Below are 13,367 nucleotides of genomic sequence, written 5' to 3'. Positions count from 1 at the left end.
CAGGCCCTTCGGCCTGACAAGCCTGCACCGACCATGCTGCCCATCTAAACTAAAATTTTCTACACTTCCGGGGTCCATATCCCTCTATTCCCATCCTATTCATGTATTTGTCCAGACTCCCCTTAAACGTCACTATCGTCCCTGCTTCCACCACCTCCTCCGGCAGCGAGTTCCAGGCACCCACTACCCTCTGTGTAAAGAAACTTGCCTCATACATCTACTCTAAACCTTTCCCCTCGCACCTTAAACCTATGCCCCCTAGTAATTGACCCCTCTACCCTGGGAAAAAGTCTCTGACTATCCACTCTGTCTATGCCCCTCATAATTTTATAGGCCTCTATCAGGTCGCCCCTCAACCTCCGTCAATCCAGTGAGAACAAACCGAGTTTATTCAACTTCTATGCCAAACATCCTGAATTTAGCAACGCAAAGAACACCACGGGGGGGGGGGGGGGGCAGGGGGCACGCGGCGGGGGGGGGGGGGGGGGGGGGGGGTTGACAGGCGACCAGCTTTTAATAATGTCCCAAGATCAGAGATGACCTGAAACTAGAAACCTTACAGTGTTAGGCGAAACTTTAAAAACACAAGAGGAAATCAGGTCGGAGACAACTTCTACTCTGAGCAAGTCCACGATTGTAAGCTTGACAAGTACTAGCACCATGCAGGCAGCGTGCATCAAACAGCCTTTCTGTAGTTTGTAAAATGACAATAATGTTATCGAGTGGAACGAGATTAATAATATTGAGTCAATTCCACTTTAGCAGGACATTTTACATCTAAGTAGACAGCTGTTAACGGAATTACATGTGTCAGGAACTCCCTTTGCTGTTGATTCTAACTGATTGTAATAACTGCCCGTGGGCAAACTTTGTCGATTGAAAAAGCCTCTTTCGTTTGACAAATGCTGACATGAGGGTAGATAGAAAGAATGAGAGCAAGAGAGAAAAAGAAAGGACGTGCATTTATATAGCACCATTCACAACCTCAGGATGTCCCAACGTGCTTTACAGCCAATGAAGTACTGTTTGAAGGAAACGCAGCAGCCAATTTAGGCACAGTTAGGTCGACAAGAGTTCACATTGATGAGCCAGCCATTCAGCTCCTCAAGCCTGCTCACCATTCAATCAGATCTTGGCCAATCAGCAACTCAGCTCCATTTCTTCCGCAACCCCAACTATATTCCAACTTTATTTTTTAAAATGTTGTCGGTGTCAACCTTTAAAACTCCAGTTGTATCCAGAATACTCTGTCATTTCGGGGAGAGAGTTCCAGATTTCCCAATTGGTCTTTTTTTCATCCAATAGGATGTGGGAGTTTGTGGCTGGGCCGGCATTTATTGTCCATTCCTAGTTGCCCTTGAGAAGGTGGAGATGGTGAGCTGTCTTCTTGAACCGCTACAGTCCATGTGGTGTAGGTCCCCCCGCAGTGCTGGTCTGGAGTCACATGTAGGCCAGACCAGATAAGGATGGCAGATTCCAGGCCCTAAAAGGACATGATAGAGAAACAGACGGGTTTTTATAACAGTCAATGCTAGTTTCATGGTCACCATTACTTCTCTTGAACTATTTTTATTCTCCTCCTTTTTCACATTTTCTCCCAAATTTACACCCACCAACAATAAACAATAATCAGTAACAAATATATCAATCCCCACATCAATAACAACGATCCCGTCCTCCCACCAAACCCCAGACATTAGCCCGCATGTTTACACACACAAATGACAAAAAGGAATCAGGGATCACCCATAGTCACCATTAACACACACTGCCCCCCTCCCTCCCTCCCTCCCAATCCCCCCCCCCCAACTAATGTTCGATGTTATCCAGTTCTTGAAAGTGCATAATGAATAACGCCATGAATTGTAGAACCCCTCCATCCTTCCCCTCAGTTCAAACTTAACCTTCTCAAGAACTCTGGTACGGCCGCATTTGGAGTATTGCGTACAGTTCTGGTCACCGCATTATAGGAAGGAAGTGGAGGCTTTGGAGCGGGTGCAGAGGAGATTTACCAGGATGTTGCCTGGTATGGAGGGAAAATCTAATGAGGAAAGGCTGATGGACTTGAGGTTGTTTTCGTTGGAGAGAAGAAGGTTAAGAGGAGACTTAATAGAGGCATACAAAATGATCAAGGGGTTGGATAGGGTGGACAGTGAGAGCCTTCTCCCGCGGATGGATATGGCTGGCACGAGGGGACATAACTTTAAACTGAGGGGTAATAGATATAGGACAGAGGTCAGAGGTAGGTTCTTTACGCAAAGAGTAGTGAGGCCGTGGAATGCCCTACCTGCTACAGTAGTGAACTCGCCAACATTGAGGGCATTTAAAAGTTTATTGGATAAACATATGGATGATAATGGCATAGTGTAGGTTAGATGGCTTTTGTTTCGGTGCAACATCGTGGGCCGAAGGGCCTGTACTGCGCTGTATTGTTCTATGTTCTATGTTCTAAGAGTCAAGAATTCCAGCAGGTCCCCCCGCCACGCCAGGGCACAGGGTGGAGAGGCTGCTCTCCATCCCAACAGGATCTGCCTTCGGGCGATCAACGAGGCGAAGGCTGCAACATCTGCTTCCGCACCCTTTTCTAACCCCGGCTGGTCCGACACCCCGAATATGGCCTCCCGAGGGCCCGGGTCCAGTTTCACGTGCACCACTTTAGAGATTACCCTAAAAACGTCCTTCCAGTAATCATCCAGCTTTGGACAGGACCAAAACATATGAACGTGATTTGCAGGGTTCACACACGTTCACACACATCTTCTACCCCTTCAAAGAATCGGCTCATCCTCGTCCTTGAGCTTCAGCTGTATCAGCCCCAACCTCGCGCACGAGGTGGAGGCGTTCGTGGTCACCATTACTGAGGCTAACTTTATATTCCAGATTTATTGATTGAATTAAAATTCCACCACTTGCCGTGGCAGGATTTGAACTCATGTTTTATTAGCCCTAGCCGCTGGATTACTAGCTCGGTGCTGTTTCCACGATGCCACCATCTCCCCTTAAGCTATGACCTTTGGAGGGGCACCTCCAGGTGGTGGAGGTCCCATTCATCTGCTGTCAATCTTGATGGTATTTTGATGGTAGAGGTCTTGGGTTTGGAAGGTGCTGCCTAAGGAGCCTTGGTGAGTTCCTGCAGTGCATCTTGCAGATGGTGCACACATCTACCACTGTGTGTTGATGGTGAAGGGGGTGAAAGTTGATGTAAGGGGTAGCAATCTAGCAGACTGCTTTGTCCTGGATGGTGTTGAGCTTCTTGAGTGTTGTTGGAGCCACACTCACCCAGGCAAGTGGAGAGTATTCCATCACACTCCTGACTTGTGCCTTGTCGATGGTGGACAGGCTTTGGGGGGTCAGGAGGTGAGTTTCTTGCCGCAGGATTCCGAGCTTCTGACCTGCTGTTGTAGCGACAGAATTTATATAGGCTGTCCATATATTTCTGTCCATCCCTCTTCTTTTTAATCTAATTGTGAAACCTACCTCCTTTGCCAAGCTTCTCATCACCTGCTCTCATATGACTCAGTGTCAGATTTTGTTCAATAATTGCTCTGTGAAGTGCCAATTGTACTTTGTTCAAGGTGCTATGTAATTTGTTGTTTTTCCTACTCTGCATTCCACACTGCGCGATGCAATTACCAGCTGATCGACTGTAGTATCGGAATGGACAGATCGTTAAAATTGTGACATTGAGAAGATTCGTGCCCTGCTGAACCATTGGGTAACCCGGCAGACGCCACAGAGGAATCCATCCAACTGAGTTATCATGGTGCTGAGAGAGTTCAGAAGACAAGGTCTGGAAAAATACGAGGAAGCTGAACTAACACGGTTAGCGACGTTAATTAACTCAAGGTGCAGTGGGAGTTTTGTCAGTTCAGCATTGTGCATTTTGACTGCTCAGGCTTTCTAGCTTCCATCACTGTCCGCTGTAGCTTTAGTGGTAGCACTGCCAGCTCTCAGCCAGAACTCTGTGGGTTCAAGTCTCACCCCAGCAACCGTGGCTTAAACAGCCAGGCTGAAATTGCTCACGCGGAGCTTGAGGGATTACAGCAGCGCTGGAGGTGTCCATTGAACGTTGTCATGATATGCACTCATACACATGAAATGAAATGAAAATCGCTTATTGTCACAGGTAGGCTTCAAATGAAGCTACTGGGAAAAGCCCCCAGTCGCCACATTCCGGCGCCTGTTCGGGGAGGCTGGTACGGGAATTGAACCGTGCTGCTGGCATGCCTTGGTCTGCTTTAAAAGCCAGCGATTTAGCCCAGTGTGCTAAACCATAATGAGATACAGACAGGCAGTGACAGACACCCAGTCCAGCCAATCAACACACAGGACAGAACACAACCAATCACCAGACAGAACACTAGAAGGTGGTCTCCCACTATCAAACACACGAGGCATCAACACTCTGCCTCTTTCCACTGGTGACAACTGTAGTGACAGTCAGGGTGTATATATCAGTTAGCACCTTCTACACATGGCTCAGAGCTAGTCTGGTCTAGTTAGTTATAGTAAGCACGTTTAGATTAGTAGAGTGTCAAACCCACAGCGAACTGTGTGCACTGCTTAACAAGTTCAATAAAGCGTATTGAACCAACACTAAAGTTTGGAGTCTACTTTCAAGTACAACTGCATCCAGTTGCAGTCCGTGTTACCCCAGGGTGATTAACACGACAAACGTGATGTTAAACTGAGGCTCTTCCGTCCTCCTCAGGCTGGCCGGATCGCGCTTGTGGGCAGAAAAGGAAGGGAGATTTCCCAGGTGCCTACGCCAGACTTTATCCTTGAACCAACCTCACTGTTCACCATAAAAGCAAAATACTGCGAATGCTGGAAACAAAAATGGAAAAAACTCAGCAAGCCTGGCAGCATCTGTGGTGAGAGAAACAGAGTTTAACGTTTCGTGTTCATGTGTCTCTGGACATGAACACATTGCTGTGTGTGGGATGCTGTGGGTGTTCAAAGTGCCTGCTGGCTTTCCTATGTTACAACAGTGAGTGACTACTTCAAAAAGCACTTCCTTTGTTACAAAGCGCCTTGGGGGAGGGGGGGGGGTATTTTGGGTGTAAAAGATGCTATATAAATGCAGCTCTTTACTGGTGATGTGGGTGTGGTGGGGGAATTGATGGGGTGCAGAGATTCAACGGGCACAAGAAGAGGAATTGTCTCTGAGAGATAGATGCTCACACTTGGTTTCCAGGAGATCAGGGAATTGGAATTTCCTGCGTTTGTGTGTCTCAGTATCGCACATGGGGATGTATTTATTAACTAAATGATGGGACAGTGCCCTTACTGGTAACTCATAATAAACCAATGTTTTCTTGTGTATGTTTGACAAGCTGTGAAAATGACCTTTAGAAAACTACAACTAAATAAACTACCAAAGTGAAGCAATGATGCTGAATCGTTATAAATCACTCATCATGGCTCAGGTTTTCACTCCCAGGTTGAGTTCACCGAGTAGGGTGATTTCTCAGCCCGGTTAACCTGACCTTTAACAATGACTGTCCAGTGGAGCCAGTCAGGGGGCAGACCAGATGAAGCGCGACACATGGCTGGGGGGGGGGCTGGCCAAGGAAAGAGGATGGCTGATCGGCAAAGGTGGGGGGGGGGGGGGGGGGGCGAAGTTCCCCCCAACCAGGCTGATCACCTGGAAAGTTAGAGGGCTAAACGGGCCAGTGAAGAGGGCGCGTGTGTTTGCGCATCGGCGGGTTCTGAAGGCGGACGTAGACTTGTTGCTGGAGACGCACCTGAAAGTGGCAGACCAGGTTAGCTGAAGGAAGGGCTGGGTCAGTCAGGTCTTTTATTCAGGGCTTGATTCTAAGACGAGGGAGGTTGCGATCCTGATTAATAAAAGGGTACAATTTGAGGCGGAGGGCACAGTCGTGGATGTGGGTGGCAGGTTCGTTATGGTGAGGGGTAAGCTGGTCATAGAATTTACAGTGCAGAAGGAGGCCATTCAGCCCATCGAGTCTGCACCGCCTCTTTGAAAGAGCACCTCACCCAAGCCCACACCGCCACCCTATCCCCATAATCCGGTAACCCCACCCAACACTAAACACAATTTTGGACACTAAGAGCAATTTAGCATGGTCAATCCACCTAACCTACATATCTTTGGACTGTGGGAGGAAACCGGAGCACCCGGAGGAAACCCACCGGGAAAACGTGCAGGCTCCGCACAGACAGTCACCCAAGCCGGGAGTCGAACCTGGGACCCTGGAGCTGTGACGCAATTATGCTAACCACTGTGCTACCGTGCTACCCCTAAGCTCGAAGGGGTGAGAGTAACCCTGGTCAGTGTGTATGCCCCTAATTGGGATGATGTGGATTTTATTAGGAGGATGCTAGGGAAGATCCCCAACTTGGACTCGAGTAAGCTGATCATGGGCGGGGACTTTAATAGAGTCCTGGACCCGAGCCTGGACCGGTCATGCTCAAGAACGGGCAGGTTGCCAGCGATGGCAAAGGAACTGACAGGGTTCATGGAGCAAACGGGGGGAGCAGATCTGTGGAGATTTAGCCGGCCGACGGCGAGGGAGTTCTCGGACTACTCCCACGTCCACAAGGTGTATTCCCGAATTGACTACTTTGTTGTGAATAGGGACCTGCTGGCCGGAATGGTGGGGGCAGAATATTCGGCAATTGCCATATCGGACCATGCTCCGCACTGGGTAGACCTGAAGTTTTGTAAGGACAGCTTTCAGCACCCACCATGGAGGCTGGAAGTTGGACTACTCGCGCACGAGGCGGTGTGTGAGAGGCTGAGGAAATGCATGCAGAATTACCTGCAGGGGAACGATACTGGAGAAGACTCGGCAGCGGTGCTCTGGGAGGCACTGAAGGCAGTGGTGAAAGGGGAGCTGATTTCAATCCGGGCGTACAGGGACAGGACAGACAAGGCAGAGACGGACCGACTGATTAAGGAAATTCTACGGACGGACAAGAGTTACGGGAAATCCCCGAGGCCAGAGTTACTCAGGAAACGACAGAGGCTGCAGGCCGAATTTGGGGTGCTGACTACAGCAAGGCTGTAGAGCAGCTTAGAAAGGTAAAAGGCGCAATTTATGAGCATGGGGAGAAGGCCAGTAGAATGCTTGCGCAACAACTAAGGAAGAGGGAAGCGGCCAGGGAAATAGGGAGGGTAGTGGATGGGGAGGATAATCTAGTGGGTGACCCGGCAGGGCTGAACAAGGTCTTTAGGGACTTTTATAGGAAGCTGTACACTTCGGAACCACCCGGGGGACAGGGGGGGGTGAGGCGATTCCTGGACGGACTGACCTTCCCAAGAGTGGGGAGGGGGTTGGTGGACAGACTGGGGGTCCGGGTCAGGATCAAAGAGGTATTGGGGGGCCTGAAGGTCATGCAGTCGGGTAAAGCCCCAGGGCCGGACGGGTATCCGGTGGAGTTGTACACAAAATTTGCCGGGATAGTGGGGCCGGTGCTGGTCAGGGTCTTTAGCGAGGCAAGAGACAGAGGGAGTTTACCCCCCGACGATGTCGCAGGCCACCATCTCGCTCACTCTGAAACGGGATAAGGACCCGGAGGCCTGTGGGTCACACAGGCCGATCTCGTTGATCAACGTAGACGCCAAGTTACTGTCCAAGATTCTGGCGACCAGACTTGGGGACTGTGTCCCGGATGTAATTGCGGAGGACCAAACCGGGTTTGTAAAGGGGAGGCAGCTGGTGGGCAACATAAGGAGGCTGCTCAACGTGATTATGATGCCCCCGGAGAGTTGGGAGGTAGAGGTAGCGGTAGCCATGGAAGCTGAAAAGGCTTTTGACCGGGTCGAGTGGGATTATCTGTGGGAGGTACTAGGACGGTTCGGGTTCGGGGCGGGGTTCATCGACAGGACGAACAGGACGACATCGGACTACTTTAGACTGCACCGTGGGACAAGACAGGACTGCCCTCTCTCCCCACTGCTGTTTGCGCTGGCCATAGAGCCGCTGGCAATTGCACTGAGAGCTTCTCGGGGCTGGAAAGGGCTGGTCCGGGGGGAGTGGAACATAGAGTCTCGTCATATACAGATGATCTGCTGTTATATGTATCGGACCCAATGGTGGGGATGGACAGTATTATGGCAACCCTGAGGGAATTTGGCCGGTTCTCCGGGTACAAACTGAACATGGCTAAGAGTGAGTTGTTTGTAATTCAGGCGAGGGGGCAGGAGAGTCAGCTGAAGGAGTTGCCGTTCAGGCTAGTGGGGGAGAGTTTCTGATGTTTGGGGATTCAGGTGGGGCTGGGGCAAGTTGCATAAGCTCAACCTGTCCCGACTGGTGGAACGAGTGAGGGAGGAGGTCCGGAGGTGGGATGCGCTCCCGCTGTCATTGGCGGGGAGGGTGCAGACTGTTAAGATGACGATTCTCCCGCGGTTCTTGTTTGTTTTTCAGTGTCTCCCCATCTTTATCCCGCGGTCCTTCTTTAAGAGGCTGAATAAAATTATTCTGGGATTTGTATGGGCAGGGAAGTCCCCGTGGGTGAAGAGGGTGATGCTTGAAAGGAACAGAGGAGAAAGGGGGCTAGCGTTGCCGAACTTCAGCAAGTATTACTGGGCGGCCAACATAGCGATGATAAGGAAATGGATGGTGGGTGCGGGGTCGGTTTGGGAGCGGATGGAGGCTGCTTCGTGCAGGGGCACTAGCTTAGCAGCCCTGGTCACGGCACCTCTGCCGCTTCTGCCGGCACGGTACTGCACCAGCCCGATAGTGGTGGCGGCTCTTCGGATCAGGGGCCAGTGGAGGAGGCATGTAGGGGAGGTAAGAGTATCGGTGTGGACCCCAATCTGCGGCAACCACCGATTTGCCCCGGGGAACATGGACGGGGGATATCGACTGTGGAGGAGGGCGGGGATTGTGAAGATGGGGGATCTGTTCCTGGAAGGGAGCTTTCCGAGCATGAGGGCGCTGGAGGAGAAGTTTGGGCTGGCGAGAGGGAGCGATTTTAGATACTTACAGGTGCGGGATTTTGTACGCAGACTGGTGCCGTCCTTCCCACTTCTCCCCTGCCGAAGGGGAGGCAGGACAAGGTAGTTTCTCGGGGAGAGGTGGGAGAGGGTAGTGTCTCAGACGTCTACAAGGAGCTAATGGAGCTGAGGATACACAGATAGAAGACCTGATGCATAAGTGGGAAGAGGAGCTCGGGGGGAGATGGAGGATGGTATCTGGGCAGGAGTCCTGAGCAGAGTAAACACGACCGCAACACGCGCCAGGCTCAGCCTGATCCAGTTTAAGGTCGTGCACCGGGCCCACATGACAGTGGCCCGGATGAGCAGATTCTTCGGGTTGGAGGACAAGTGTGATAGATGCGCGGAGGGCCGGCTAACCATGTACACGTGTTCTGGTCGTGCCCTAAACTCAGGGGGTATTGGCAGGGATTCGCAGATGTCATGTCCCGGGTATTGAAAACTAGGTTGGTAATGAGCCCTGAATGAAATGAAATGAAATGAAAATCGCTTATTGTGACAAGTGGGCTTCAAATGAAGTTACTGTGAAAAGCCCCTAGTCACCACATTCCGGCGCCTGTTTGGGGAGGCTGTTACGGGAATTGAACCATGCTGCTGGCCTGCCTTGGTCTGCTTTCAAAGCCAGCGATTTAGCCCAGTGTGCTAAACAGCCCCTGGCAATCTTTGGGGTTTTGGAGGATCCGGGAGTCCAGGAAGAGAGAGAGGCCGACGTTCTGGCCTTTGCTTCCCTGGTAGCCCGGCGACGAATACTGTTAGCATGGAGGGACTCAAAGCCCCCGAGGGCTGAGGTATGGCTATCGGACTTGGCGAGGTTTCTTGGCCTAGAGAAAGTCACGTTCGCCTTGAGAGGTTCGCTACTAGGGTTCGCCCGAAGGTGGCAGGCATTTATTGACTTCTTCGCAGAGGAGTAAGCGTCAGCGGGGGGAGGGGCGGGGGCTAGGGTACAGTAGAGTAGAGCAGGGGGAAGTTGAGGCAGGTCCGTGCATGAACAGAGCCGTGGTTTGCACTATGTTTAATTTGTGTCTTGACTTCTTTTTTTTGTAATGTACAATGTCACTTTTTCTATACGCCTAAAATACCTCAATAAAATTGTTTGTTTAAAAAAAAACAATGACTGTCCACAGGCCGGTCATGGGAGAGGCTGGAATAGGAGTGACCACAGAACAAGTGCAGAGGCTGCTGGCTGCGGAGGTGGGACGCGCTCATGGCCCCTGCCTCGCTGCTCCGGCACCCTGTTTAAATAAATACAAAATAACAAAACAAGCAGTCACCCCTCACACTCCCAATCCCCCAACCCTCCCATCATGCTCCCTATGCCCCATCCATGCCAAAACATGCCCCTACCCTCTACCCAACCACCATGGCCTCCATGCCAACTTAGTGCCCCACTACAAACACACCATACTCCCATGCCAACTTAGCACCAACCCATGCCACCCACACAGTACACTTTGCCCATACCTCATTCATGCCAATTCACCCAGTATATTGGGACAGTTCCTTGACAGCTTTGACGCTTCCTGAATAGCTTTGGCAAGGTTTGACAGCTGGACAGTTCTCTGACAGTTCCTTGACAGCTAGGAAACTCTTTGACAGCTTTACATTTTCAATGATTGTGTGCATAAAAAGTGCATAATTTTTAACAACCCTCAAGGGTACCTTACCTCTTCCAAACATATCGCTAACGCTAAATCTTTATAAATCACTCATTGTGGCCAAGATATCCGCCATTGGTTCACTGAGTCAGGAGGTTTCCCGCTTGGCTATTCCGACCTTTAACAATGGCCACTCGCAGGTTGGATTGTCGGTTGGACGAGGTGGAATAGGAGTCCTGAAATAGGAGTCGGGCTGGGCAGCTTATCGCTCCTAAGGTTAGCCAAATGCACCCACAAAGTTCAGACCTCTTCTTCCACGTTCTAAGCTGCACACTCCGGATTCTACATTCCTGTTCTTCCAAAGTACCACTTCAGTGAAGGCAGCTGCTGAGTTAAATGGCTATCCGTCTCCACGAATTACACATGCATGAACCCCGGCCTGACTCCAGTCCTGCCTCCGCAGAGGTGGAAAACGCTGGGCTCAGTGGCGGGTCTTAGAATCTTTGATCAGCCCTGCGATTTGCACCACGAGTGAGAGGAAATTCCGGGCCTGGGCCTCAGCTGGGGCATTGTGTCCAATTCTGCACACCACACTTCAGGAAGGATCTGGAGACCTGCGAGAGAACGCAGAGGCAATTTACTAGAACGGCGTCAAGGATCTTTGTTCTTCAGGGTTTTGGCCAAGGGCGGTATCATGACCGGTACAGGCTTAGAGGGCCGAAGGGTCTGTTCCTGTGCTGTATTGTTCTTTGTTCTTTGATAAGGGACATTAGCTGCCTGGAGAAGTGAGGTTCGTTCCCATGCCAACTTAGCACCATCTGGTCACCGCATTATAGGAAGGACATGGAAGCTTTGGAGCGGGTGCAGAGGAGATTTATCAGGATGTTGCCTGGTATGGAGGGAAAATCTTATGAGGAAAGGCTGATGGACTTGAGGTTGTTTTCGTTAGAGAGAAGAAGGTTAAGAGGAGACTTAATAGAGGCATACAAGATGATCAGGGGGTTGGATAGGGTGGACAGTGAGAGCCTTCTCCCGTGGATGGAAATGGCTGGCACGAGGGGACATAGCCTTAAACCGAGGGGTAATAGATATAGGACAGAGGTCAGAGGTAGGTTCTTTACGCAAAGAGTAGTGAGGCCGTGGAATGCCCTACCTGCTACAGTAGTGAACTCGCCAACATTGAGGGCATTTAAAAGTTTATTGGATAAGCATATGGATGATAATGGCATAGTGTAGGTTAGATGGCTTTTGTTTTTTGACTTCCCATGTCGGTGCAACATCGTGGGCCGAAGGGCCTGTACTGCGCTGTATCGTTCTATGTTCTCCTGAGGGCAAAGAAGGTGAAGGGGAGATTCGAGGAGTTGGAAAAATATGAAGATTTGTGATAGAGCAAATAAGGAGAAGCTATTTCCAGTGGCAGAAGGGTCAGTAACCAGGGGGGAAGGCAGATTTCAGACAATGGGCAGAGAGGACACAAGGAGACATTTGTAATCTGGAATTCACTGACTGACTGTCTGGTGGAAGCAGATTCAATCGTAACTTTGTACAGCGAAATGGATAAATAAATGCAAGGGAAAAAATTTGCAAGGCTATGGGGAAAAGGTAGAGGAATGGGGTTAACTGGTGAGCTATTTGGTGGAGCTGACACAGGTTAGACGGGAAGAATGGTCTCCTTTCGGACTCTCTAAAAATGGCGGAGATGGGAGCGAGGCACGACCGGTTTGTGTTCTCTCCTCGTTGGCTTACGCTGCTGCCCAGAAGATATACTCACATTACATTTAACAGGATGTATTTATCTACAGCATCAGATAACTGGCTCACTAATATCCACAAAAAAACGCCACACGGATTTGGCAGAATGACATTTCGTGCTTCTTAAAGTCGATGTGGCTGTTTGAGTTTAAACTGCAATCAATGCGACATTGGTAATTAAACCTAACATCTGAGTAAGTGTATGAGAACTGACCAGCCACAACTGAGCTATAAACACGTTGTACAAGACTCTCACGCCCTGTGTATTTAATGTGGATTATTGCTCATCACGCTTCATTGCCAGTCTGATTAAACTGCAATGTAAGCTCTGTGCAATCAGTTACTGCGAGTATTGTGGGTCCATAGAGTGATGCCACCTTGCAGCTAATCCGCGGTGAAAAATTAACCGCCACCTCCTGATCGTTCAGTGAAAAACAAAAATCATCTACAAATTTACTCGCTGCTCCTTTGGCCAAAGTTAATCCTTTCCTCACCTCCCTCTCTTTCATGCGAAGAATTCCCTCCTTGGGCGATTCAGTTTGGAATCCACTTTCCACGACATTCTCATTGCCCCCAGTACAAAATCTAGTCTGACGCTCCCGGTGCAGCACCCAGGGAGTGCCGCCCTGCCGGAGGAGCCGTCTTTGTGACGCGATGTTAAGTCGCGGACTCTGCTCTCCAAGGCTGATGTAAACGATTCCACGGCCACTGTATCCCAGCGCTCAAATCCCTGGAATACGACTTGACCCCACGACGTCCTGCTAACAGCTGCAAAGTGAAATGAAAATGAAATGAAAATCGCTTATTGTCACAAGTAGGCTTCAAATGAAGTTACTGTGAAAAGCCCCTAGTCGCCACATTCCGGCGCCTGTTTGGGGAGGCTGGTACGGGAAGCGGGACATGTCGTTGAAGATTTTTGTCTTCCACACATCAAGACAAACAGAAGGATGTCAGGTATCATGATGTGCTCAAGGGTAAACAGTTCAGCAATATATCCTTCTTTTCACCAATATTCAAGCTCCGTACTCCCAGACCTCCTGCCCGCTGATTAGTTG

The 13,367-nt window shown here is 50.2% G+C and overlaps 1 long non-coding RNA gene across 1 annotated transcript; it reads right to left on the bottom strand.

Annotated features, from left to right (window-relative positions):
• Window positions 1-888: 888 nt before the first annotated feature.
• LOC140387146 (uncharacterized) lies at window positions 889-12,396 on the bottom strand. Its single transcript, XR_011933736.1, has 3 exons — window positions 12,332-12,396; window positions 10,630-11,174; window positions 889-1,483 (listed from the first exon to the last, which is right to left on the bottom strand). It is a non-coding gene; the product is annotated as an uncharacterized lncRNA (long non-coding RNA).
• Between the last annotated feature and the right edge of the window lie 971 nt (window positions 12,397-13,367).

This window comes from Scyliorhinus torazame, chromosome 12 (genome assembly GCF_047496885.1).
Source record: "Scyliorhinus torazame isolate Kashiwa2021f chromosome 12, sScyTor2.1, whole genome shotgun sequence".
NCBI classification, from domain to species: Eukaryota; Metazoa; Chordata; class Chondrichthyes; order Carcharhiniformes; family Scyliorhinidae; genus Scyliorhinus; species Scyliorhinus torazame.
The sequence above is the reverse complement of the archived record's forward strand: the minus strand, read 5'-3'. Positions and strand labels throughout refer to the sequence as shown.